Source organism: Megascapheus bottae, chromosome 12 (assembly GCF_031878675.1).
Source record: "Megascapheus bottae isolate mThoBot1 chromosome 12, mThoBot2.hap1, whole genome shotgun sequence".
NCBI lineage: Eukaryota > Metazoa > Chordata > Mammalia > Rodentia > Geomyidae > Megascapheus > Megascapheus bottae.
In genome coordinates, this window is record NC_143520.1 from 60598459 (window position 1) to 60623489 (window position 25031).

At 36.4% G+C, this 25031-nt stretch overlaps 1 pseudogene; it reads left to right on the forward strand.

The window, feature by feature from the left end:
• The window catches only part of LOC150056634 (protein O-glucosyltransferase 3-like), a 50198-nt pseudogene that overhangs the window by 24169 nt on the left and 998 nt on the right, over positions 1-25031 (forward strand).

A 25031-nucleotide genomic window follows, 5' to 3' on the forward strand; every position in this document is an offset into this window, starting at 1 on the left:
CATGCCCATAACATGTAGGCAAACATAAAGAGATTGAGAGGATCAAAGCAGCCTGGACAAAAAGTCACAGGATCCCTTCTCAATCAATAGTTGGGCATGGTAGCACGCATCTGTCATCTCAGCTACAGAAGGAAGCCCAAAATAGAATCCTAGGCCGAAGAAAGGAAAGAATGGATCAAGAAAAAGTGGTATATATACAAAATAAAATTCTGTTTCCATTAGAAAGAATAGCATCATCCCAATCATAAGGAAATGGAAGACTTGGGGAGAAAAAAAAATTGTATTAAGTGAAGTAAGCCACACTCAAAGAAACATAGACTCCATGGTTGTAATAACTGGTATATATCTAGGATAGTTGTAACAGAAGATCACAATAACTCAATAGCTATGTATGTATGATTTACCCCCTGTTGTTACTAGTTTTGATTGTGATACCCTTTTTGTTGTATAACACCACTGGGTGCCGTGGGTCGCGCCTGGCATCCTAGCCACTCAGGAGACAGACATCTGAGGATCGTGGTTCAAACCCAGCCTGGGCACTAAAGCACGTGAGACTCTTATCTCCAATTAATCACTAGAAAACGGGAAGTGGGGCTGTGACTCAAAAGGTAGGGCGGTACCCTTGAGCTGAAGAGTTCAGGGACAGCGCCCAGGCTCAGAGTTCAAGCCCCATGGACCACAAAAAAGAAAATAAATAAATAAATATTTTTTTCATTAAAGAATTTTTTAACATTGATTTTTACATCATATTTCAAATGACAAGTTTAACAAACAAGTGTTCTAAAAAGGAATTTATATATATAATCACTGGGACTTAGTTTTTAGAACTTAATCCAAATTAGGCTAAGGGTTTGTATGTCATAGAAACGTATTAATTTATGAAATAAAACATTATGTTTATAGAGTCATAGGTTTTTATATCTATATAGTTAGGTTTATATTTCCATTACCATGTCCGTAGCAATAAATATTTTTTTTAAAGTTTATCTTATTTGGGGATGAGAAAAGAGAAATCACAGAAATGGTGAAACAAAGAGCAAAGGATGAATTACTGCAACAATGATACGCACAAAGCACTATGGTGGAAATGAACCTTACAACTTGAGGGAGAGAGGAGCAGAGGCAAGCCAAGGAGAACAAAAAGTGGGAGAAAACAAGCAGGGAGTAACACTGTTTCACAAAAGTTGTACTTATTTCCTTACTTATGCAACTGTAACTCCTCTTTACATCACCTTTACAGTAAGAAAGAAGGAAGGAAGGAAAGGCTAAATTATAGCTAAAACATAACACTTACTGAGATCATTTTAAATTATTTCCACCAGAAAATACCTTCCATTCAATTAAATGAGTCACTACAGAATATATTAATATGTTGTAACACTTGTTATATAATTATGTATTTGCTACAATTTTACAGGATTCAAACCTAGTACCCCAGTATATATATATATATATATATATATATATATATATATATATATATTGAAACCCCAGTACAATCAAAAAAGGGAGACAGAGACAGAGATAGAAAAAGAAAACAAGAAAATGAAAGTCTAAAATATGGCTAAAATATAACATTTACTGGGATCATTTAAAATTATTTCCAACAAAAAAATCTTCAATTATAAATTTTGATATATTAAAATTATTAATTCTATAATATATTAATTCTATAGATCCAAAATGCAATGTGATGTGATAAACCTATTGAAAATTTCTTGGTCAGTCATAAAGTACCTAAGCCCTGGATTCTGAACATCTGACTTTGAATTGATTTCTGCCATCTAACAGCTATGACAATGTAAGCAAGTTGACTGAATACTTTTTGCCCCACCTTCCTATTTACAATAATCAAATTCATTTGCTTATGACAGTTTTTTGAGTATTAAATGCAAATATCCTGGAGGGGGAAAAAAAGCATGCACTAAATGAATATGTCTTCTTGTGAAGTGTAGTAATGAATAAAACAAACCGAATGGAAGTTGCCAATATCTTACACCTGCAATCATAGCTACTGAGGAAGCTAAGATCTGCAGGATTGCAGTTCAATACTAGCCATACAGAAAAACTGGAAGACATTCCATCTCCTAAATGACCAGTGAAAATAAGCAGGACTAGAAATGTGGCTCAAGTGGTAAAGTGCCAATAGAGCAAGCAAAGCTAAGCAAGTAGAAAGTCTCAAGATCTAAATCTGTTATCACAAAAAATAAAATAAAATAAAAGATTAGAATGATCCTATTCTGAGCTATGATTAAAAACAATATTTGCATTACATTATTGTTATATATTACAGTCATATTTAACAATATTAAATGCTTTAGATATTTCAAATATTTATTATTACACATATGTACATATTAAGACATTTCAGTTGGGTTTTGTGTTCAAAACGCTCTTTACTTTTATTGAAGTATAAAAATAAAATATTAAAACTTATGCTCATTGAAGAAACTTCAATGTTTGGAGTTGTAGTAACCACTATATTTCAGAAATCTTTATTTCAAGGGCAAAATGCAACAAATATTATGAAACAGGAAATCAAAAGTTCAGCCAAATTACAATGCTATCATGACTTACAAAAACACAGTAAGAAAATTTGGGGTATTTTTCTAACACGTCTGAAACAAACATCTGGAACTGCTCTGAGTTTTTTTAATGTGAACAAACTCCTTGAATTGGCCCTATTAAAGCTTGTACTCTTAAAGGACTTAGCAGATGTTTCCTGCTTATTTACACTATAATTTTATACTCTTATTCATACTTTTTCTTTTCATTATATTAGTCCCCTTTCCCACTTTTCATTTTACATAATTATTTTTGTAGAATAGTAATCTGTGAATAAAATATTTTACAATGTATATAAAAACACATCACTTGTCACATGTAAAACAGGAGGCTAGTTGAAAGTCATCGTTATTCTTATTAGAGAGGTTAGTAAAATGTGACTGTTTGTTAAAACTATCATGCCACCACCTACATTAGTCATATTTTTAAATTTCTACATTTACTTGTCAAACACTAAGTAAAACTGCCATGTATTTCATTCATACAAGGCAGGTTTGCTAAAGGTCTATTAGGGTTTGCGTTGGCTCAAACACTACATGATATTACTCCAAGAGATTAATTTCTAATGTGTTTCTAGGCTGGTTTTGAATAATTGAAATTTTCATAATACTTATAGGAAAGGTGATTTTAGTAGTAGATTCTAGTGTTAGACATAGTAATAGATTTTATTAGTAATCATTGTTATTGCAACTATATTCATTTAAATTTTTGCTTATAATACCACATCTACTCTGTCCTTGAAATATACCCTCCATTTTTTTTTAATTTCTCATCATGGGACTTGACCTAAGAGCCTGGGCACTGTCTTTGACTCTTTTGCCCAAGGTTAGTATTCTACCACTTTGAGACACAGTTCTATTTCTGGCTTTTGAGTGGTTAACTGGAGATAAGAATCTCATGAAGACTTTTCTCCCAGAGCTGGCCTAGAACCACAAATCCTTAGATCTAAGCCTCCTGAGTAAATAAGACTAAAAGTGTGAGCCACCAGTGCCTGGCTCCATTTGTTTTTCATTAATTCCTCATCCAGTTATCTCATGAATATTTATTTACTGCTATTATATAATTCAAAAACTATTGTATACCTTAAATTATTAAAAAATAATTTATTAAAAATAATTTAAAGTAATCAGCTATTGAAAGATATCAAGAAAAGCCTAAACATGTATTTATCTGGAATCACAGATAATTGATCAAATGTGATTTACTAATATCTACCAAGTGAAGTTTTAATTTAGTAAGTTAGCTTATTTTAGATAATTCAGAAAAAGAAAAGATACATAACAAATACTGCAACAAATTCTAAAAACTGAATTGGAAACATTACAAAGACATACTGGTATAGAAAAGACCAAGTTCTTTTAAACTTATATGGTCCAAAGACACATACAATAAAGCAGTCTTTTATGTTAACATAACCTAAACCTGTTTGAAGACAATTATTCAATATTACTACCTAAGGTTTTTTAAATTTTGTTTTGCCAGTCCTGTTGCTTGAACTCAGAGCCTGAGGACTGTCCTTGGGCTTACTCAAGGCTAGAACTCTACCCATCTGAGCCGCAGCAGCACTTCAGGCTTTTTTTTTTCTGTATATGTGGTATAGAAGAATCGAACCCAGGGCTTCATGCGTGCTAGAAGAACACTCTACTACTAGGCCATGCTCCCAGCCCTACCTAAGATTTTTAAAAAGACAAATATAAATATAAATTTACCTAAGAGACATATATTTTAAATTAAAAATGATGGTGAATATATGACAATAAAGATGTACAATTAAGAAAACTAAATTTGCAAGTAATTAAATTCTGCTGTGTAACATCATGTATGCAAAATTTTATGCAAGTACTTTGAAGAAAGAGATGTCACCAGAAACAAAAATTCTCAATAGTGGTAATTACAATACTATTTATACAGATTTAGAAGTCTTAGTTAAGAACTTCACATAAGAAAGTGTATATATTGATGAAAATTCTTAGTGAATTTAAAATAAAAAGCAAAATCTTTAAATGATAACATTAGAAAATGATCGACAAATTAAACATGCAAAATGATATTACCACAAATATTTTCATGAAAAACAATTTTGTCATAGTTTATATGCATAAACAAAGGGCAAAAATTAACTTCCATTAAAATCCAAACTTGATTATATTCATTAGTTCAAAACAGTGAGACTGAAATACCTTGAATGTATATTTAAGAATATAATACCTTAACAAAACTATTTTTAAATGCTTCATTATCAGTAGACCCATAAATAAGAAACTGTGAATACTTAAGATTATAAAGATCAAATAGCTGTCATTTGAAGTTCAAATCTGTGAGACTTACAGAGAGCTGTGTTGGAAATTAAAGCTTCCTCACTTAAAGGTATCTACAAGTTGCATAGTTCAGTTTCAACATGTCTTGTGAGCACCACTGCTACATTTGTTCATCTACTTTAATATAAAGACATCTAAAAAGTATAGTAACTTTTTAACTTCTTGTGCTTCACAAGACATTTTCAAAAATACACATTTATGTATTTGTTTGTACTTGCTTATTTGACACCTATAGACTTATGTTTATTGAAGCTCTGGATAAAAAATATCTTGCAAGGAAAATATTGAAATTAGGAATTGGCATGTGTGTTGAAATGAGCATTTGGTAAAACCTAGCCATTAAGAAGGGGGGGGAGGTGTGGGGGTTGGGGGAAGGACCAAGACATGAGAAAGGTATCAATGTTTGTGAAGTAATGCACTTTCTATCTGGTGAATATAATGTAACCCTTCTATGAATTACAATAAAATATATGAAAAAAGAAGGGTGGGTGGGAAGCAATATTTATGTGCTTGGAAATATTGGATATTCAAAACAAATTGATTCATTTATTTTTACTGTTATTGTATAGTTGAGTACAGAGGGATTACAGTCACAAATGTTAGGTAATGAGTACAGTTTTCATTCACTATAGTTTTTTCATACAGTATACATTTCATACAGTGTCACCCCTTCCCTAGTTCTCTCCCAGTTTTTCCCCCCATTCCCTATACAAGTTGTATATAATTCATTTTCAACCTATCTGGTGACAACATTAATGCATTTGTTCATCCTTTCCCTCCATTTCTGTGCCCTCTTTTATCCTCCTCCAAACAAATGAAGAAGACAGAAAGGAAAACAACAACAACAAAGAAATAAGGTTCTTATTTCCATTTCTTGAAGTTCATTTCAATATGTATTATTTTATATGATCAGAGGCAAATAGGCATTGTACCTTTGTGTTTCTCCCCCAAAGAAAAACAATATTCAAATATCTATGCCACAATGACCCAAACGTTTCAGCTGATCGATGAAACCTCTGGCCCCAATTGGTAAAAGTATATGTCAAGAATGATTAAATATTCAGATTAAGGGAGAGCACACACTTTGAGGTAAATTTAAGACAAACCCCTTACCTACTTTTCATCATAAATGTGATGTTAGAACATTTATGGTATCATTTAACACCCCACACCCTTATCTGGGTTGCATTCTTTCTATCTTCCTTTTGTTTTGCTTTACTAAAATAATTTGTCTTGGTATCTTGCCTGATGTGGTTTTTGCAGGAACATCATGAACTCAGTCCTTAAAACCCAGTGGAAATCTTTCTCCCTTATGGAAACTCTCTTCCCTAGAAGAGCAGCACTGGTTCACAGCTTCTGGAATCTGGCTACACTGTCTGTAGATTGCTACAGAAGTGTTTCACTCAAGGGAATGAAAGTGTTGCTCCAAGTAACGAGGTTTGACATAAGCCACATGGTCCCAGATTTTACTCTCCCTTGATTCTCCACAAACCTGGATTCCTAGAGCAGGAACATTCTCTGTTTATCATTAAAACTCAATCCTTCCCTACCAGCTACAAATGCTTATATGAATGCCACATGTGGTATCCCAAATATACACTAAACACTTGGCACAACTGCACACACAAGCACTCATGAACATAACCTAGTGGAAACATACATACATGCACTAGCCACCAAGGCCTATAATCACACCTGAAACATGCCCACACATCATACACAGGCCTCATTGTTGACCTGAGAGGCTCAGGCCTGGTCCTGTAATCATAGTTACATCTGTATATACACTTATTCATGGATCAGCATGTGTACTCTCACTGAGGACTGGGTCACATCTGGTCACTGACACACACATATTCATATAAGATAGATGTCTACACATACCTGGTTCCAGGCAGATTGTCAAATATGCACCTATGCACATGTGTATGAATGGGCACCTGTGGTACACACATACACTCAAGCCCAGGCCAACAAAAATGCCCCCACAAGCACACACACACACACACACACACACACACACACACACACGCAAAGGTTTCCACATGTATTCCATATGGCATAACTGGTGTGAACCTAAGGAGACTCTTGGGTACCACTCAATGCTCATAATTGCCTAAGTGAACAATTTATTCCACTGTCTTGAGATCCAAGACAGTGTGCTAGTAAGAGGCATGTGGGATAAACATGTTCATTTCGTTGATGGCACCATCCTATGCATCATTCTCCTTAGCCAGCTCCCCCCCACCTTTCTTCTTCAATATGCAGGCCTCCTGGCAAAGGGGTGAGATGAGAGGCTGTATTTGGGAGGAGGGTAATTATACTGGGAGCCATCCTCCAGATTCAGGGGGCAGCTGCAGGCTGAGTCATAGGCACTCAGGTCCTCAAAGGCCACAAAAGGGACAATGGGGGCAGGGAGCTTGTCCTAGTGGTACAGTGCTGGCCTACCATGCACAAAGACCCCGGTTATATTCCTCGGTACCACATACATAGAAAAAAAGGTAGAAGTGGTGCTGTGGCTTAAGTGGTAGAGCTCTATCCTTGAGAAAGCCCAAAGACAGTGCTTAGCCCCTGAGCTCAAGCCCCACGACTGCACCAGGCATCCGGGTCACACACACTGCAGCTCCCAACATTCCACATGTCTGAACTGACACACTATGGGAGAGAAACATGACCTAGGCTAAGGAATCCTGTTTTTCTGTCTCAAGGGCAAGGTCAAGCCTTTAGAAAAAGCCGAAGCAGTGGGTCACAAGTTCAAGGTCAGCCTGGGCTGCATAGTGACAGCATATCTCAATACAAGCATAATAAAAAAGCCAAGATGAATATATTCTTCCCTTTCTCCCCTTGGTGGAGTCTATGGACTACATTTCCCAGGATGCAACTGTTTATTCTTTTCCCAGAGAATGCTATTTATTTTAAGAAATTTGTTCATGTGGTGATGAGGCTGGCAAGTTCAAGTTCTGTAGATAGGAGATTCAGGAAAGAACTGTGTGATAGGTAGAGATTGAGGCTGACTTCTGATGGAATTCTATTTCCAATACACCTTGAGCCACAGATCCACTTCTGGTCTTCTGATGGTCAACTGAAAATAATATCTTTATATACCTTTTCCTGCCTTGGCAGACTTGGAACTGTGGTCCTCAGATCTCAGACTCATGAATAACTAGGATTATATTTAGGCATAAGCCAACAGTGACCAGCTCCAAATACAGATTTTTAATTGACGTTCATAACAACCTACTTGTAGGTAGGAAAAGTCATAGATGTTAATATATTACCTAAATTATACACTTATCCTCAGTTTTACCTCAAATACTCTTCTCGTGTATGTGTGTTTTCTGATATATAACTACTTTTATTTTGTTGTCTGATTTTACATTAATAAAAAGTCATATACGAACTATTTAACAATATTTTAGCATTACCATTGGGAAACATGAGTAGAAGTAAATAATAAATATGATTTCCTTGATACCAAAATCAAACACACATTTGGCATTAACAAATAGGAAGAATTATATCAGGAAGATGGAGTCAAAGTAGCTAGCCTTCATTCCTTTTAAAAGGTGATAATTAACTGCATCTGAATGAAAATAGCTGAGAGTCTTCAGGAGTCCAGTTAACAAGCTTTAGGAGACAGAGAGGCTATTCATAGCCTCTATTCATGGCCAATCTAGGTAAAAATGATTGACAAGAACTCATCTCAGCAGGGTTCCCCAGGACCTGAAAAAGACTAAAAGTAAAGAACAATAAAGAATGCATCTCAATAAACTGGGCATGGTGGCACAAACTTGGACTGTCAGGGAGATGAATATAGGCAGATCAGTGTCTTTGGCAATGCCTGCAAAAAGTCAGACCATATAAAGAAATTAGTTAAACCAAAAAGGTCTGGAGGCAAGGCTCAAGCTGTAAAGCACTTGCACAAGAAATAAAAAGATGTCTTTCTCGAAAAATTAAGAAAATTTAAAATACAGGTCTATCATCAGATATATCAGATATATGGCAAATATCTATAATATTAGTGCTCAAGAGTGTGAGGCAATAACATTTCAACTTTAAGGCCAGCCTGGGCTATATAATAGGGGCCCTGTCATATTCTAATAGGAAAAAAAGTGGGAAGGAAAGGGTATGAGTACAGAGGAAAGATAGAGTAAAGAAATAATTTTACTTTAATGGTAAAACTAGAATGGACACCCATGGCTCACAACTTTCATCCTAGCTACATGGGAGAGTAAAAATGGGAAGACCTTCATTCCAGGCCAGCTTGAGCAGAAAAGTTTTCTAGACGCCTTCTCAATCCATAGCTGGGCCTGGTGGCGGACCCGTGTCTTCCTAAGCTATAGGGGAGGCTGACTTTGAGAGTATGATAGGTCTAGGCCAGCTTGGGCAAGAGTCTATGAGATTTCATCTTAATGAAAAAATTGAGGCATGGTGTTACATTGTCATGTCAGCTACAATAAAAAGTGTAAAAACAAGCCCTATGCATGAGTAGGCAGGAAACAAGATGCTGATTCAAAAATAAGCAGTGCAAAAAAAGACTCCAGGAACCAGGAGTTTGGCCTAGTGGTAGAATGCTTGCCTAGCATGCATGAAAACCCGGGTTTGTTTCCTCGGTACCACATTCATAGAAAAAGACAGAAGTGGTGCTATTGCTCAAGTGGTAGAGCTCTCGCCTTGAGAAAGCCCAAGGACAGTACTCAGGCCCTGAGTTCAAGCCCTAGGACTAAATAAAGTAAGTAAGTAAGTAAGTAAGTAAGTAAGTAAGAGGGCTCCACATGGGAGAGGCTCTCTTATAGAGTACCTGCCTAGCAAGTACAAAGCCCAGAGTTCAAACCCCAGAATTGCCAAAACTTGGAAAAGATAACTTACTATAGAATTAATTGAAATGAAAACATAAAACAAATCTTGGGTTTTTTGTTCCCCTTGCTACCTTTAAGAGTCACTGTTTTAATATTTAGCTCATTTAAGATGAAAATTTCCCATCCAGGTGCCAGTTTGTTTTGCTTCCAATGCAATGTCCTAAGGTTCACAAAAGTTAAGAAAACATTTTTGAGCTCTCTTATTTTTGTCTTTAGGAAAAATGTGATGAGAAACAGCATTACAAAATTGATTATAATACCATCCACAAAACTTGAGTGCCAAATTTCATGAGAAATAGTATTCTGAAACTGGTTATATCATAGAATCAACCCAGATGGCCCTCAGTAGATAAATGGATCATGAAGAGATGGTATATTTACACCATGGAATTTTATGCTGCCACCAGAAAGAATGACAATGCCCCATTTGGAAGGAAATGGACAGACTTGGGAAAAAACCATATTAAGTGAAGTAAGCCAGACCCAAAGGAATATAGGCCCCGTGGTTTCCCTCATTTGTAACAATTAGTAAATGTTTAGGATTCTCCTAACAAAGGATCATAGTAGCTCAAAAGCTATGTACATATGTCCATATAAGATGAGGCTAAGCAAAATAAACACTAGGATATGGAAACAAGAGGTTATTTTTGATTACTGCTTTTAATGTACTATGTGAAGCTATTTCTTTTTTCTTCTTTTCCCCTTAAAGTTTATCTCATGTTGTTATTGTATCTGACTTTGGTATCTGATATATTATATATATTTTTATTTGTGTATTTGAAAATGGGAAGTTAAGGGAAAAACAAGATTAGTGAGGGGGGGAGGGGGAGGGAAAGTGGGAGAAAAACATGGGAAGGGGTAACAAGATTCAAGAAGTAATTTACCCACTACCTGAATAATGTAACTGTAACCCCTCTGTACATCACTCCAATGATAAAATAAAATAAAAACTGAAGCAAGAAATAAATATAAAAATTAAGATAGAAACAAATTAAAACATAGAATTTTGTGCTCTTGCACTGGAATAAACTAGACTTACTAAAATCACATTGTTTAAAGCAGTCTATAAACTCAGTGTAATCTCTATCAAGTTCCCAATGGCATTTTGAACACAAATAGAAGAAATAATTCTAATTTATTAGCACCAAAAAGCCACGAATAGACAAAGAAGCACACCTGAGAAACAATCAAATAGGGAGGAAGATAGGGAGACAGGAAGAGAGAAAGAACAAGAATTAGTGAGACTATAAGGAAGTGAGAATGCTTTCTTAGTCGTGGGGCTTGAACTCTGGGCTTGGGTGCTGTCCCTGAGCTCTTCAGCTCAAAGCTACTGCCCTACACCTTGGGCCATAACGCCATTTCTGGTTTTCTAGTGGTTAATTGGAAATAAATGACTTTAGTGCCCTAGCCTCGATCCTCAGATCTCAGCCACCTGAGTAGCTAGAATTACAGGGATTAGCCTCCAGAACCCACAGGCAACATGTATTTTTACATCAGCAACTCCTCAAATTTGAGTGTGGGACCACGTGGCATATATTGCTCAAAATATCATTATGTGATGTAGACTATATTTAAAAAAATGAATCAGATGTGAAGAGTTGAGGCAAGTATAAAATATCAGAGGAATCCTAAGAATTGATGAACCTTGCTGATGAAATGGTACATCTATGAAAGTAAAACAGGAAAAAAATAATAAATCTTCCACCACCTTTTATGCAGCTTTGATGATGTACATTATAGGGTAAGAATCTAAGATAAAGCTTTGCTGCCATCTTTTGGACAGAACAAGTATTGATTCATATTTTGAATCAGTTTTGTTGTTGGTGTTGGTGTTTGCAGTCATGGGGCTTGAACTCAGAGTCTGAGCAATGTCCTTGGGCTTTTCTCAAGGCAAGTGCTCTACCACTTGAGTCACGGCACCACTTTCAGCTTTTTTCTCTGTATGTGGTACCGAGGAATCAAAGCCAGGTCTTCATGCATGCTAGGCAAGCACTCTACCGCTAGGCCAAACTCCCAGCCTCAGTCTATTTTTTAATTCAATTTTATTGTCAGAATGAAGTATAGAGAGGTTACATTTACATACCTGCAAGGTAGTGAGTACATTTCTTGTAGAACATTGTTGTCGTTCCCGCTTTTCTCCCACTTTCTCTCCCTCTTAATGCTCCCTCCCAAGTTGTAAAGTTTATTTCCAACATATTGTCTTGTGAGAATCACTGTTGCATTGGTTCACCCTTTGTCCTTTGTCTCACCACCTTGTGTTTTCCCTTCCCTTCCCTCCCCTAATTCACATAAATGTATATACAAAACACCAGGTACCAAAATCAAATACAATGACAATGGATGGTATACCATAGGGGGAAAATGAAAGAAAGAAAAAGAAAGAAATAACTTCACATAGTGTGTTAAAAAAAAACACAAAGAAAAACTTTTTGTCTCCATATCTTGGAGTTCATTTTTCTTAGCATCATCTTTTATGGACATAGGTACATAGCTATTGAGCTGTTGTGATTCTCTCCTAGGGAAATCCTAGAAATATACTAATTATTCCCAATGAAGGAAATCATGGAATCTATGTTTTTTTGGTTCTGGCTTACTTTACTTAATAAGATTTTTTACAAGTCTTTCCATTTCCTTATGGATATGGTGATGTCATTCTTTCTGATGGCAGCATAAAATTCCTTTCTGTATATATAACACATTTTCCCGATCCATTCGTCTATTGAGGGGATAAGGGTTGGTTCCGTATCTTCGCAATGGTAAATTCAAAAATATTACAGAGAGGAATAGGAAAAACACCAGGGTTCCTTGGAATAGGTAGAAACTTTCTTAATAAAGACCCAGACATACAGTAAATCAAAGAAAGGTTGGACAAATGAGACTGCATTAAACTGAAGAGCTTTTTCATAGCAAAGAACATAACTTGAAAGATAAAAAAATCCACAGAGTGGGAGCAGATCTTCACTAGCCATGCAACAGATAAAGGCCTCATATCTAAAATACACTCAGAACTCAAAAAATTAAATCCCCAAAAACAAATCCTCAAAGAAACAACCACCCATTAAAAAGTAGGCTAAATACTGAAGAGAAAATAAGAATGGCCAATAGACACTTGAAGAAATATTCAAAATCTCTGGCCATAAAAAATGCAAATGAAAACAACATTAAGCATTCACCTCAATTCAGTTAGATGGCCTTATTAAGTGAACAAATAATAGTAGATGCTTTGGGGATTTGGACAAAAGTGAACCCTACTACACTGTTGGTGGGAATGCAACCACTCTGGAAAGCAGTGTGAGGTTTCCTCAAAAGGCTAAAGAGAAAACTCATCTATGATCCAGAAAACCAGTCCTGGGCATTTACTGAAATGATCACAAACTGGACCACATAAAGTTACCATTTATCCAAGTTTAAATTTTTTTAATTAACTAAGTATATGATTATTTCCACTTAACCTAAAGGGAATCTTTTTTTGCCAGTCCTGGGCTTGAGCTCAGGGCCTGAGAACTCTCCTTGGACTTTCTCAAGGCTAGAGCTCTACCAGTTGAGCCTCAGGACCAATCCAGCTTTTTGCTATATATGTGGTACCGAGGAATAGAACCCAGGCCTTCGTGCATGCTAGGCAAGCACTCTACCACTAGGCCAAACTCCCAGTCCCCTAAAGGGAATCTTTAAGTTAATACCTAACATTAAAAAGTGTTGGTGTACTTTCTTTCATCAAATTTACTTTACAGTCTGCATAGATTTGTGTGTGTGCATGTATTTGTGTGTGTGCCTGTGTGTGTGTGATACTGTGATTTGTACTGGAGCCCTTGTACTGCTAGGTAGTTGAGACACACCCTCAGTTTCTCAGAAACTTGACCATACTATTGTCTATTAATTATAAATACTTCTTTTTTCCATATATTTTTATTGTAATTAATAGAAGGGTTACATGATATTTGCCAGATAGATGGTGCATTAATTCCCATACATTGATACCCTTTCACATGTCTTGGTCCCCATTTCCCTCCCCCCCACCCCCACCCCTCATCTTGTTTTCCCCTGTTCCCTATCCAATTTCAAATAACCAAATACAAATATATCCGATATATCAGGTAACAAAGTGAGATACTGTAACAATATGAGATAACCAAGGGACAGCAAAAGAGATGAGAGATAACATAGTACCTTAAGAACAACAATCATTCATTATATGGCTTATGTTTCTATATCCTAGAGATCCTTTCATTCTGTGTCCTACTATATGGCCTTTTGTATCAAGGTTTTGCTCTATTGCAAATCTCTGCTAGGAGAGCCCAAGGTTTCTACTGATTATGACAAATGAGGGAAACCATTGAGCATAATTTCCTTTAAGTCTGGCTTACTTCACTTAATATGATCTTTTCTAAGTCTTTCCATTTCCTAACAAATGGGGCAATGTCATTCTTTCTGACAGCAGCATAGAATTCCATTGTGTACAAATACCACATCTTGTTGATCCACTCATCAACTGATGACATCTAGGTTGGTTCCATATTTTTGCTATGGTAAATAGTGCTGCAATGAACATTGCTGTGCTGGTGGATTTAGTATGTCTTTGTTTCTGGATGATTGGGTAAATGCCAAGTAGTGGAATTGCCGGGTCATAGGGGAGCTCTGTTTACTCTTTTGAGGAACTGCCATACTGCTTTCCATGAAAAGGCAATCCAAAATTTCATATGGAATAATAAAAGACCCCATATAGCAAAAACACTTCTTAGCAGAAAGAACAGCGCAGGAGGAATTTCAATAACAAACTTTAGACTGTATTACAGAGCTATAATTATCAAAACAGCTTGGTACTGGCACAAGAACAGGCCTGAAGACCAATGGAATAGAACTGAGGACCCAGATATTAACCCACAGACCTATGGCCACCTAATCTTTGACAAGGGAGCCAAAAAAATAGAATGGAAGAAAGATAGCCTGAAGAGGTGCTGGCAGAACTGGTTAAGCACATGCAGAAGACTAAAATTGGATCCTTCTTTGTCACCCTGCACTAGAATTAACTCCAAATGGATCAAAGACCTGGAGGTAAAAGCCAACACTCTGAAAACTTTACAAGAAGGAATAGGAGATACAGTAGACCTCCTTGGCACAGGTCGAAACTTTCTTAATAAGGACCAAGAATCACAACAAATCAGAGAAAGGCTGAATAAGTGGGACTGTATTAAACTAAAGAGCTTTTGTATGGCAAAGGACATAGCTAGTAAATTAATTAGGAAGCCTACAGAGTGGGAGAAGATCTTCACCAACCATACAACAGACAAAGGCCTCATATCTAAAATATATCAACAGCTCAAAAAATTGAATCACTCCAAAACTAATCTCCAAAGTAACAACCATCCCATTAAAAGATGGGCCAAAGACTTAAAGAGAGTCTTCTCTGAAGAAGAAACAAAAATGGCCTATAGACACATGAAGAAATGCTCAACATCTCTTGTCATAAAAGAAAAGCAAATCAAACTAACTCTAAGAGTCCACCTCACTCCAGTTAGAATGGCCAGGATCAAGAAAACTATTAACAACAGATGCTGGAGGGGATGTGGCCAGGAGGGATCACTACTACACTGTTGGTGGGAGTGCAAACTCGTTATAAATACTTCTAAGTTAATTTCTTTATTTAAATGTTTTTTTATTTTGTTAAAGAAACATTTCAATATTTGTAAATTTACCTGATAAGTTCTTTTCATATTTAGTATGTATAAGTTCAATTATTCAACAAATACTTATTGAGTGCATATATTGCATCAGCTATTTCTCTAAACACTCAAGAGCAAATCAAAGTTATATATATATATATATGTATTTACATGTAATAATCTCATCCAACATACAAAAATCCCTGCCTTCCAGAAGTTATATTTTATTTTACTTTATTATTTGTTTTGTGTATTTATATTTATTTGTTCATTACTGGGCTTGAACTCAAGACCTGGAAACTCTTCTTTAGCTTTTTCGACCAGGGCTGGCATTATCACACTTGAACCACCCTTCCACTTTTGGCTTTTTGGAAGTTAACTGGAGGTAAATGTGTTGCAGATTTTGTAGTTTAGACTGTCTTTGAACTGTGATCATATATAGGCATGAGCCACCATTTTCCTTCCCAGAAGTTATAAGGTAGATTTTTATGTTCTGTTATTCTTTTTAAACTTGTTTCCCACTATGACCAAAAGAGCAAATTTATTTTCTTCCTTCCTTCTCTCCTTTCTTCCTTCCTTCGTTTCTTCTTCCTTTCTTCTTCCTTCCTTTTTTTTTTTTCTGGAAGTGCTGGGGCTTGAACTCAAAGGCCTGGGGACTGTACTTGAGCTTGTTTTGCTCCAGGCTAGCATGCTACCACTTGAGCCACAGTGCCATTTCCAGACTTTTCTGTTTATGGTACTGAGGAATTGAACCTAGGCCTTCATGCATGCTAGGCAAGCACTCTGCCACAAAGGCACATTCCCAGTCAAGCTCCAAGTTTAAAATAAAGAAAAATACAGGAGAAACTACCTCTACACCAGGAGTTTCCTTGATAAAGAAACTTAAGAATACTTCAAAATTAGGATGGTCTATAAAACTGTGTACAAACTACAAGACTTTGCAACTTTCCCTACTGATAGAATCACAGGAGACTGAATTAGCATAAATAAGTCATCAAAAATTTTTGGATTTTTGCTGGTCTATGGAAATATGGATTGTAAAGTTATTTAGCACTCATTTGTATCATCTGAGGGGCTAAAGTTTAATTAAAATTGAAAAATTGACATGTTAGACAAAAAGCAAAGTATGTTCACACAAGGAAGTCATCCTTTCTAATCAGTGATAGCTTAATTCTGCAAACTTGTATTTATTATTTCTAGAACTTGGGGCTGAACTCAGACTCTCTTGCCTACTAAGGTAACTACTCATAGTACCACATTAGCACCATCCAAACTGCAGACTTCCTGGTAATTCTCTGGGAAGTGCTCACTATCTCCAGGTTTTTTTGTTGAGATGAACTGTTCACTCAGGCTGGCCAATTCCAACCTTCCAAGTAGTAAGGACAAACTTAGATTTGGTGAATTTCACTTACTGATATTTTTTTAGGAAAAGTAAGAATAAACTATTTCAACATCTTTACATTTGTTTTAATCTAGATTGTCTCCAAAAGCACAGATGAAAACAAAAATTGTAGGTAAAAATTTGAGAAATTATCTGAAATTGAAAAACTGAGAGGAAAAATCAAAGAAGAAAATGGAAACTTGGTATTCATTATTAAATAAGCAATGTGCTGTATACCCAGGGCTCAGTCTGCCTAAGTTTTGTTGTTCATTTGAGACATAGAATCAGGCATATAATTCAGCATGTCTCATGCTATGTTGGATAAAAGTTGCATCATTTGTGTCTTTCTTTTTTTCTCCTGGTTTGGTAGTCATTAGAAAGGCTGATAGAATCTTGCCAAGAATTTTTAATATACTGACACCAGAGGAGTCTGTGAAGCAAAGGATACATTGAACAGATTACACAGATTCTCCAGCAAGAGAAGATATAATTGGTTCAAGGAGAATGGAAGTTGGGATGCAAAATGTGTTTGACTCATACATCTTTATTTTATGATGAAGAGATGAACAGTTAAAAAGTAAAATTGTAAAAGAAGGATTTTTATTTTTTCCTTTCCCCTCTCTTTTTTTGCCAGTACTGGGGCTTGAACTCAGGGCCTACCTGTCCTTGATCTGTTTTGTTCCAGGCAAATAGTTTAGAATCACAATTCTCTAATCTCAGCTTTCTGAGTAGCTAGGATTACAAGCATGAGCCACCAAAATCCATCTTACTTGGTGTGTTCTTGAGAGAAAGCGTTATTATACAGTCTGATCTGCACTCAGAATCTCTATGTAGTCCATGCTGGTTTCAAATGCATAAACTCCTGACTCAGTCTCCCAGGTGCTGGAATTGTAGGTGTCAAGTGCCATTTTTCCTCATAATGAGACTTTTGTCACAAGAAAACCTGTATCAAAACTCTAGTAAGAGGTTTAATAAGTCATTTATATCAGGATTTATATACATAAAATTCAACTACAATTAATATAAAACTTGTACTCTTTAAATAACTGTGCATTCTAGAGCATACATTTGCTATTAAGCAAAATTATAAATGTTTTCTTTATATCCTTACCTGTAGGGTTGGGAATATGACTGCATGAAGTCCTGGGGTTTGATTCTTCAGTATCCCACTAACAGAAAAACTGGAAATGGCACTGTGGTACAAGTGGTAGAGTGCTAGCCTTGAGGAAAAAGCAGCCCAGGAACAATGCCCAGGCCTGGGGGTTGAAGCCCCAGGACTGGAAAAAAAAATGTCCTTACCTCTAGTCATTCTTAACATTTGAATTTCAGTTCCTCCCTTATATCTCAAGGATTAATTTCAAGGTATTTTTATTTTTAATTGTTATTATACAGGTGATATACAGAGGGAGTACAATTACTTAAGTCAGGAAAAGAGTACATTTCTTTTTAGACAATGTCACCCTTTTCTTTCTCTCTCCAGTTTTTCCTTTCCATCACCACCTACATGTTGTATAGTTCAGGGTTGGGGAGTTTGGCCTAGTGGTGGAGAGCTTGCCTAGCATGCACAAAGACCCGGGTTTGATTTCTCGGTACCACATACATAGAAAAGCCAGAAATGGTGCTATGACTCAAGTGGTAGAGCTAGACTTGAGGAAAAAGCCCAAAGACAGTGCTCAGGCCTTGTGTTCAAGCCCCAGAACTGGCCAAAAACCAAACAAAAACAAGTTGTATAGTTCATTTTCAACATCATGCCCAGTGAGTATCATCACTGTATTTGTTCACCTTTTGCCCTTTCATTTCTATGCCTCCCTTATATTCCTCAAGTCATATAAACAAACACAACAAAAAGAAAATAAAAGTAAAACCACACAAAAGAGAGCTAAAACCTCTTTATTTCTTGGATCTCATTTCAATAACTATTACTTAGTATGATCAGATACATATCGGCATTGTGTATTTCTGTTCCTCTCCCGAGTCCTTTGGTCTTTCTGTGTATGAATGCCTAGAAGCCTGTATAATTTATTATGTTCAGATGGATTTTAGATCTAGCAATTTTTTTTGTTTCTGAGCTTGGGCTTACCTCACTTACCATGATTCATTCTAGGTCCATCCACTTTCCTGCAAATTTCATAATATTATTTTTTTCAAATGGCAGTGTATAGGTATCACAGTTTTTTGATCCATTCATTTATTAAAGGGTATCTGGGCTGTTTCCACAAGTTTATACATAATGCAAGCAATGAACATGGATGTGCAGGTGTCTGTGTATCTTGGCTCGTGATGTTCTAGGTAGATGCCCAGGAGTGTTATGACTGCTTTCCAGAGTGGTGGTACTTAGTTTACACTCCCACCAACAGTGCAATAGGGTTCTTTTTGCCCCACATCTCCCTGCCAACATCTGTCATCTGAATTTATAGGGTTGGTCATTCTAACTGGGTGGGAATCTCAGAGTTGTTTTGATTTGCACTTCCTTTATGGCCAAAGGTGATAAGCATTTCTTCACAGTCATTCTTGTTTTTTCTTCTTCTGAAATGCCTCTTTTATTCATTTAGTAGTGGATTTATTAGCTTTGGTAGCTGTTAGGTTCTTGAGCTCCTTGTCTATTTTAGATATTAGGTTTTTATCTCATGTATTTCTGGTAAAGATCTTCTCCCAGTCTGTTGGGCATCTTTCTAGTTTAGTAATTCTATCCTTTTCTCTACAAAAACTTTTTCATTTGATGTAATTTGATCTGTCAAGTCTCTCTTCTGTGTTGTGCCCTTGAGACTTTTTTCCCTTGGGTATAGGCCTATGAGTTCTAACATTTTTCCTACTTATTGTTGTAGTAATTTCAAAATTGCAGGTCTGACATTGAGGTCTTTCATTCAAGACATTCTTGTTTGTAATTTTTGTTTCTACAAATTCGTGACTTTCTAAAACTTTCACTGAATGTTTTCTGGTAATCCAAATTATTTAAAGATGTTTAATACTTTTTTAATTCAATGATATGTTGGATTCAAATATAAACTATGTGAGAATACAGTGGGTGCTGGTATGGTAGCTTACAAATATAATTCTAGCTACTCTGGAGACTGAGATCTGAGGACTATGATCGACCTGGGTCAGAAAAGTTCATAAGATGCTTATTTCCAATTAACTATCAAAAACCTGAAAGTGGAGAGGTAGCTCAACTGGCTGAACACTAGTCCGGAAAGAAAGAGCAAATCAAAAGAAGACAAGGTCCTTAATTCAAGGGACATTACCGGTGTGCGCATGTGTGTGTGTGTGTGTGTGTGTGTGTGTGTGTGTGTGTGTGTGTGTGTGTTTGTGCACGCGCACGTGCTACCAATAACTCCAGTAACAAATGAGCAAAGGGCCTGAGCAAACATTTCTGGAAGGAATTTATGAAAATGTCCAGCATCAGGTAAATACACAATGTGGTATCACTTCTTACAGCAGTGAATGTTAAAAAGGACAAGAGTTGTGGCACCTGTGCCTCACCCTTGTAACCCTAGCTACTCATGAGGCTGAGAGCTAAAGATAGTAATTTGAAGCCCATTGGGATGGGAAAGTCTATTGAGACTCTATCTCCAGTTAAGTACCAAATAAGATGGAAATGGAGCTTTGGCTCAAAAGTTTATCAAAAGTTCAGGTACTAAGCCCCTATCCTGAGTTTAAACATTCAGACAGGAAATAATAATAATAATAATAATAATAATAATAATAATAACAATAATAATAATATTTAAGGTTGGTGTAGAGTTGAAGAAATCAGATGCTTGTAAACTGCTGGTGAACTGATGAGTCATTGTGGAAAACAGAATACAGATTCCTCAAAGGAATAGAAATAGAACTTCCTATGTTCTAGCCACACAACCTCTGGGCAAATCAATATAACAAGAATATACTAGATTTCCCATGTTCACTGCAACATGTTCACAACAGTCAAAATGTGATAACAAGTCTGAGGTGCACTGACAAATGTATAAGCAATTTAGGAACTACATACATAATGGAATACTACTTTGCCTTGGAAAAGAAGGAGATGTTATCATATATGACAACATAAAGTATCTTTGAGAATGTTATGTAAGGGAAAAAAGAAAGTAAAATAAAGACTACTGCTGTGAATGATGATGCTGTTCAGTGGTAAAGCACTTTCTTAGTATTGAAATGACCTGGATGCAATCTCTTGCACTGTGTGAAACAAACATACCCACATACATACAAGTGTTGTATGAGTTAACATAAGGAAATATACAGTAAAGGAGAAGGTGGGGTAAAGTTTAGGGAATAAGGTAGAAGAAATGGCACAGTTTGTTTGACAAATAGTCAGAGTCTCAGAAGTTTCTATGCAGGGCTTAGAATAAAAATCAAGTAAAACTCCTGCCTAGCAAATATAAATAATTAACACAATAATTAATAATTAAATAACACAATCACATTAATTTCTGCATATCTCATGTATATCAAGATGACTGTATTTAACAGTGACATACTGTACATTTGAAACTTGTAATAGATTTTAATTGTTCTCTCACATACACGCACACATGCATACACACATATACAACATTAACTACGTAACATGATGGGTATTTCAGTGATCTCAAGTGTGGGAAGCTTTCCCAGTATAGACATATATCAAAACATCATGTTGCTGCGAGTGGTAGTAAATGCTTTTCATCCTAGCACTCAGGAGGCCAAGAAAGGAAACTCTCATATTCAAGGTCATCCTGGGGTATACAGTGAGATCTTGTCTCAAAAAACAAATATAAGCATCATGTTCACACACACACACAGATATATATATATATATATATATGTATATGTATATCTGCAGTTTAATGCAGTCCCACTTATCCAGGCTTTCTCTGATTTGTTGTGTCTCTTGGTCCTTATTGAGAAAGTCTCAACCTGTGCCAAGGAGGCCTAGTGTATCTCCTATTCCTTTTTGTAAAGTTTTCAGTGTATCGACTTTTGCCTCGAGGTCTTTGATCCATTTGGTGTTAATTCTACTGCAGGGTGACAAAGAAGGATCCAATTTTAGTTTTCTGCAGGTGCTTGACCAGTTCTGCCAGCACCACTTGTTGAAGAGGCTGTCTTTCTTCCATTCTCTTTTTTGGCTCCCTTGTCAAAGATTAGGTGGCCATAGGTCTGTGGGTTAATATCTGGGTCCTCAGTTCTATTCCATTGGTCTTCAGGCCTGTTCTTGTGCCAGTACCAAGCTGTTTTGGTCACTATAGCTTTGTAATAGAGTCTAAAGTTTGGTATTGAAATTCCTCCTGTGCTGTTCTTTCTGCTAAGAATTGTTTTTGCTACACAGGGTCTTTTATTATTCCATATGAAATTTTGGATTGCCTCTTCTATTTCTTTAAAGAATGCCATCGGGATATTGATGGGTATTGCGCTGAATTTGTAGATAGCCCTTGGCAAGATTGTCATTTTCACAATGTTGATTCTTCCAATCCAGGAACATGGGAGGTTTTTCCATTTCCTCAGTTCTGCTTTAATTTCCTTTTTCAGGGTTGTAAAGTTTTCATCAAAAAGGTCCTTTACTTTCTTAGTTAAGCTAATTCCTAGGTACTTTATTTTCTTTGAGGCTATTGTGAAAGGAGTTGCTTTCCTGATTATCGCCTCGTTCCTCTCACTGATGGCGTAGAGAAAGGCAGTTGATTTTGGGGGGTTAATTTTATAGCCTTCCAAAGTTTTGAATCAGCTCAAGGAGCTTGGGAGTAGAGTCTATAGGATTCTTTAAATACAGAATAATGTCATCTGCCAAGAGGGATAATTTTATTTCCTCTTTCCCTACTTGGATCCCCTTTATGCTTGCTTCTTGCCTTATTGCACTGGCTAGGAATTCTAATACTATGTTAAAGAGGAGTGGAGAGAGTGGGCATCCTTGTCTCATTCCTCATTTTAGAGGGAATGCCTTTACCACATACATAGAAAAAAACCGGAAATGGTGCTGAGGCTCAAGTGGTAGAGCTCTAGCCTTGAGAACGTCCAAGGACAGTGCTCAGGCCCTGAGCGCAAGCCCAGGACTGGCAAAAAAAAAAAAAAAAAAGATCCTTTACATTCTCAGTTAAGATAATTCCTAGGTATTTTATTGTCTTTGAGGCTATTGCAAAAGGAATTGCTTTCCTGATTGTTGCCTCGTTCCTCTCACTGTTGGCATAGAGGAAGTAAGTTGATTTTTGAGGGCCAATTTTATACCCTGCTACCTTGCCAAAGTTTTGAATCAGCTCAAGCAGCTTGGGAGTGGAGTCTATAGGGTTCTTTAAATACAGAATCATGTCATATGCAAAGAGAAAGTTTCACTTCCTCTTTCCATATTTGGATCCCTTTTATACTTGCTTCTTTCCTTATTGCTCTGGCTAGAAACTCTAGTACTATGTTAAAGAGGAGTGGAGAGAGTGGGCATTCTTGTCTCATTCCTGATTTTAGAGGGAATGGCTTTAGCTTTTCGCCATTAAGTATAATACTAGCTGTGGGTTTGTCATACACAGCCTTTATTATACTGAGGAATGTTCCATGGATTCCTAGTTTCTCCAGAGCTTTTAGCATAAAGGGGTGTTGGATCTTGTCAAATGCCTTTTCTGAGTCTATTGAGACAATCATGTGATTTTTGTCCTTACTCCTATTGATGTGTTGAATTATATTGATTTGAGCATATTGAACCAACTTTGCCTCCCTGTGATGAATCCTGTTTGATCACAGAGTAAAATTTTTTGATGAGTTGTTGAAGATGGTTGGCCAGTATTTTGTTGAGAAGTTTTATATCAATATTCATCAAAGAAATGGGTCTATAATTCTCTTTCTGTGATGAATCTCTATCTGGTTTGGGGATGAGGGTTATACTGTCTTCATAGAATATGTTTGGCAAAGAGCCTTTGTTTTCAATTTTGTTGAAGAGCTTGAGGAGTATTTGTGTGATCTCTGCTTTGATGACCTTATAGAATTCAGCTGTGAATCCATCTGGTCCTGGGCTTTTCTTAGGTGGAAGGTCTCTTAGAAGTCTTTCTTATACTGAAATACAAAATAAATTATCTCATTATAATATATGTAACTATATGTAATTATGTCCACATTTGTATCATGAATAAATTCTACGTATGTAAGCCAGAAATTTCTCAAAACAATAATGGTGAGACTACACATCCTTCTAAAGGTTACATAGGTCAAAAGTAGTCATAGGAAAGTTAGCTTTGTTCTTCATCATATTAGATTATATAGAAAATGATGATAGCCGGGTACCAATGGCTCATGCCTGCAATCCTATCTACTCAGGAGGCTGAGATCTGAGGATAGTGGGTCAAAGCCTGCTTAGCATGAAAGTCTGTGAGACTCTTATCTCCAATTAACCACCAGAAAACTGAAAGTGGTGCTGTGGCTTAAAGTGGCACAGCATTAGCCTTGAGCTGAAGAAGCGAGTTGAAGCCTCATGCGTGTCCCAAAACATGCAATATAAAAGCAAAATACCAGATTTATGCTTTAAACTTATCATTGTTTTATTTAGTCAGTATTGTCAAAGACTAAGAGTATTTACTAATGTTTATCAATACAATTTATGTATTTACATAAACATATACAGCATAACATAATCACAATTGTTACAACATAAAATTGAAACTTTTTTTGCCAGTCTTGGGGCTTGAACTTAGGGCCTAAGCACTGTCCTTGGACTTTTCTCAAGGCCATCACTCTACCATGTGAGCCACAGCACCACTTTCAGCCTTATCTGGGTATACGGTACCAAGGAATTGAACCCAGGGCTTCATGCATACTAGGCAAGCACTCTATCATTATGGGACACTCCGGGCCCTGAATTTTTTTTTTTTGCCAGTCCCAGGCTTGAGCTCTGGGCTTAAGCACTGTCCTTGGGCTTTTTTCAAGGCTAGTCCTCTACTACTTGAGCTACAGCACCATTTCCAGCTTTTTTCTATGTATGTGATACTGAGGAATTTGTGCATGCTAGACAAGCATTCTGCCACTAGTCCAAACTCCCAGCCATGAAACTTTTTTTTCACTTTTTCATAACATCTCTCAAGTCAGTCAACCTAACTACAATAATAATAATAATAATAATAATAATAATAATAATAATTGACCTACGCAATAATGCCTCCCTTCAATGACTTAATGCAGTTCATTCACTCAGTCACTTTAATTGATCAGGTAATGGACCACAGATTAATTCTGCCTAGTGTAATATCCACTGATAACTTGTAACAGTGATTGAAATGTGGTGAAGCCAAAAACATGATGT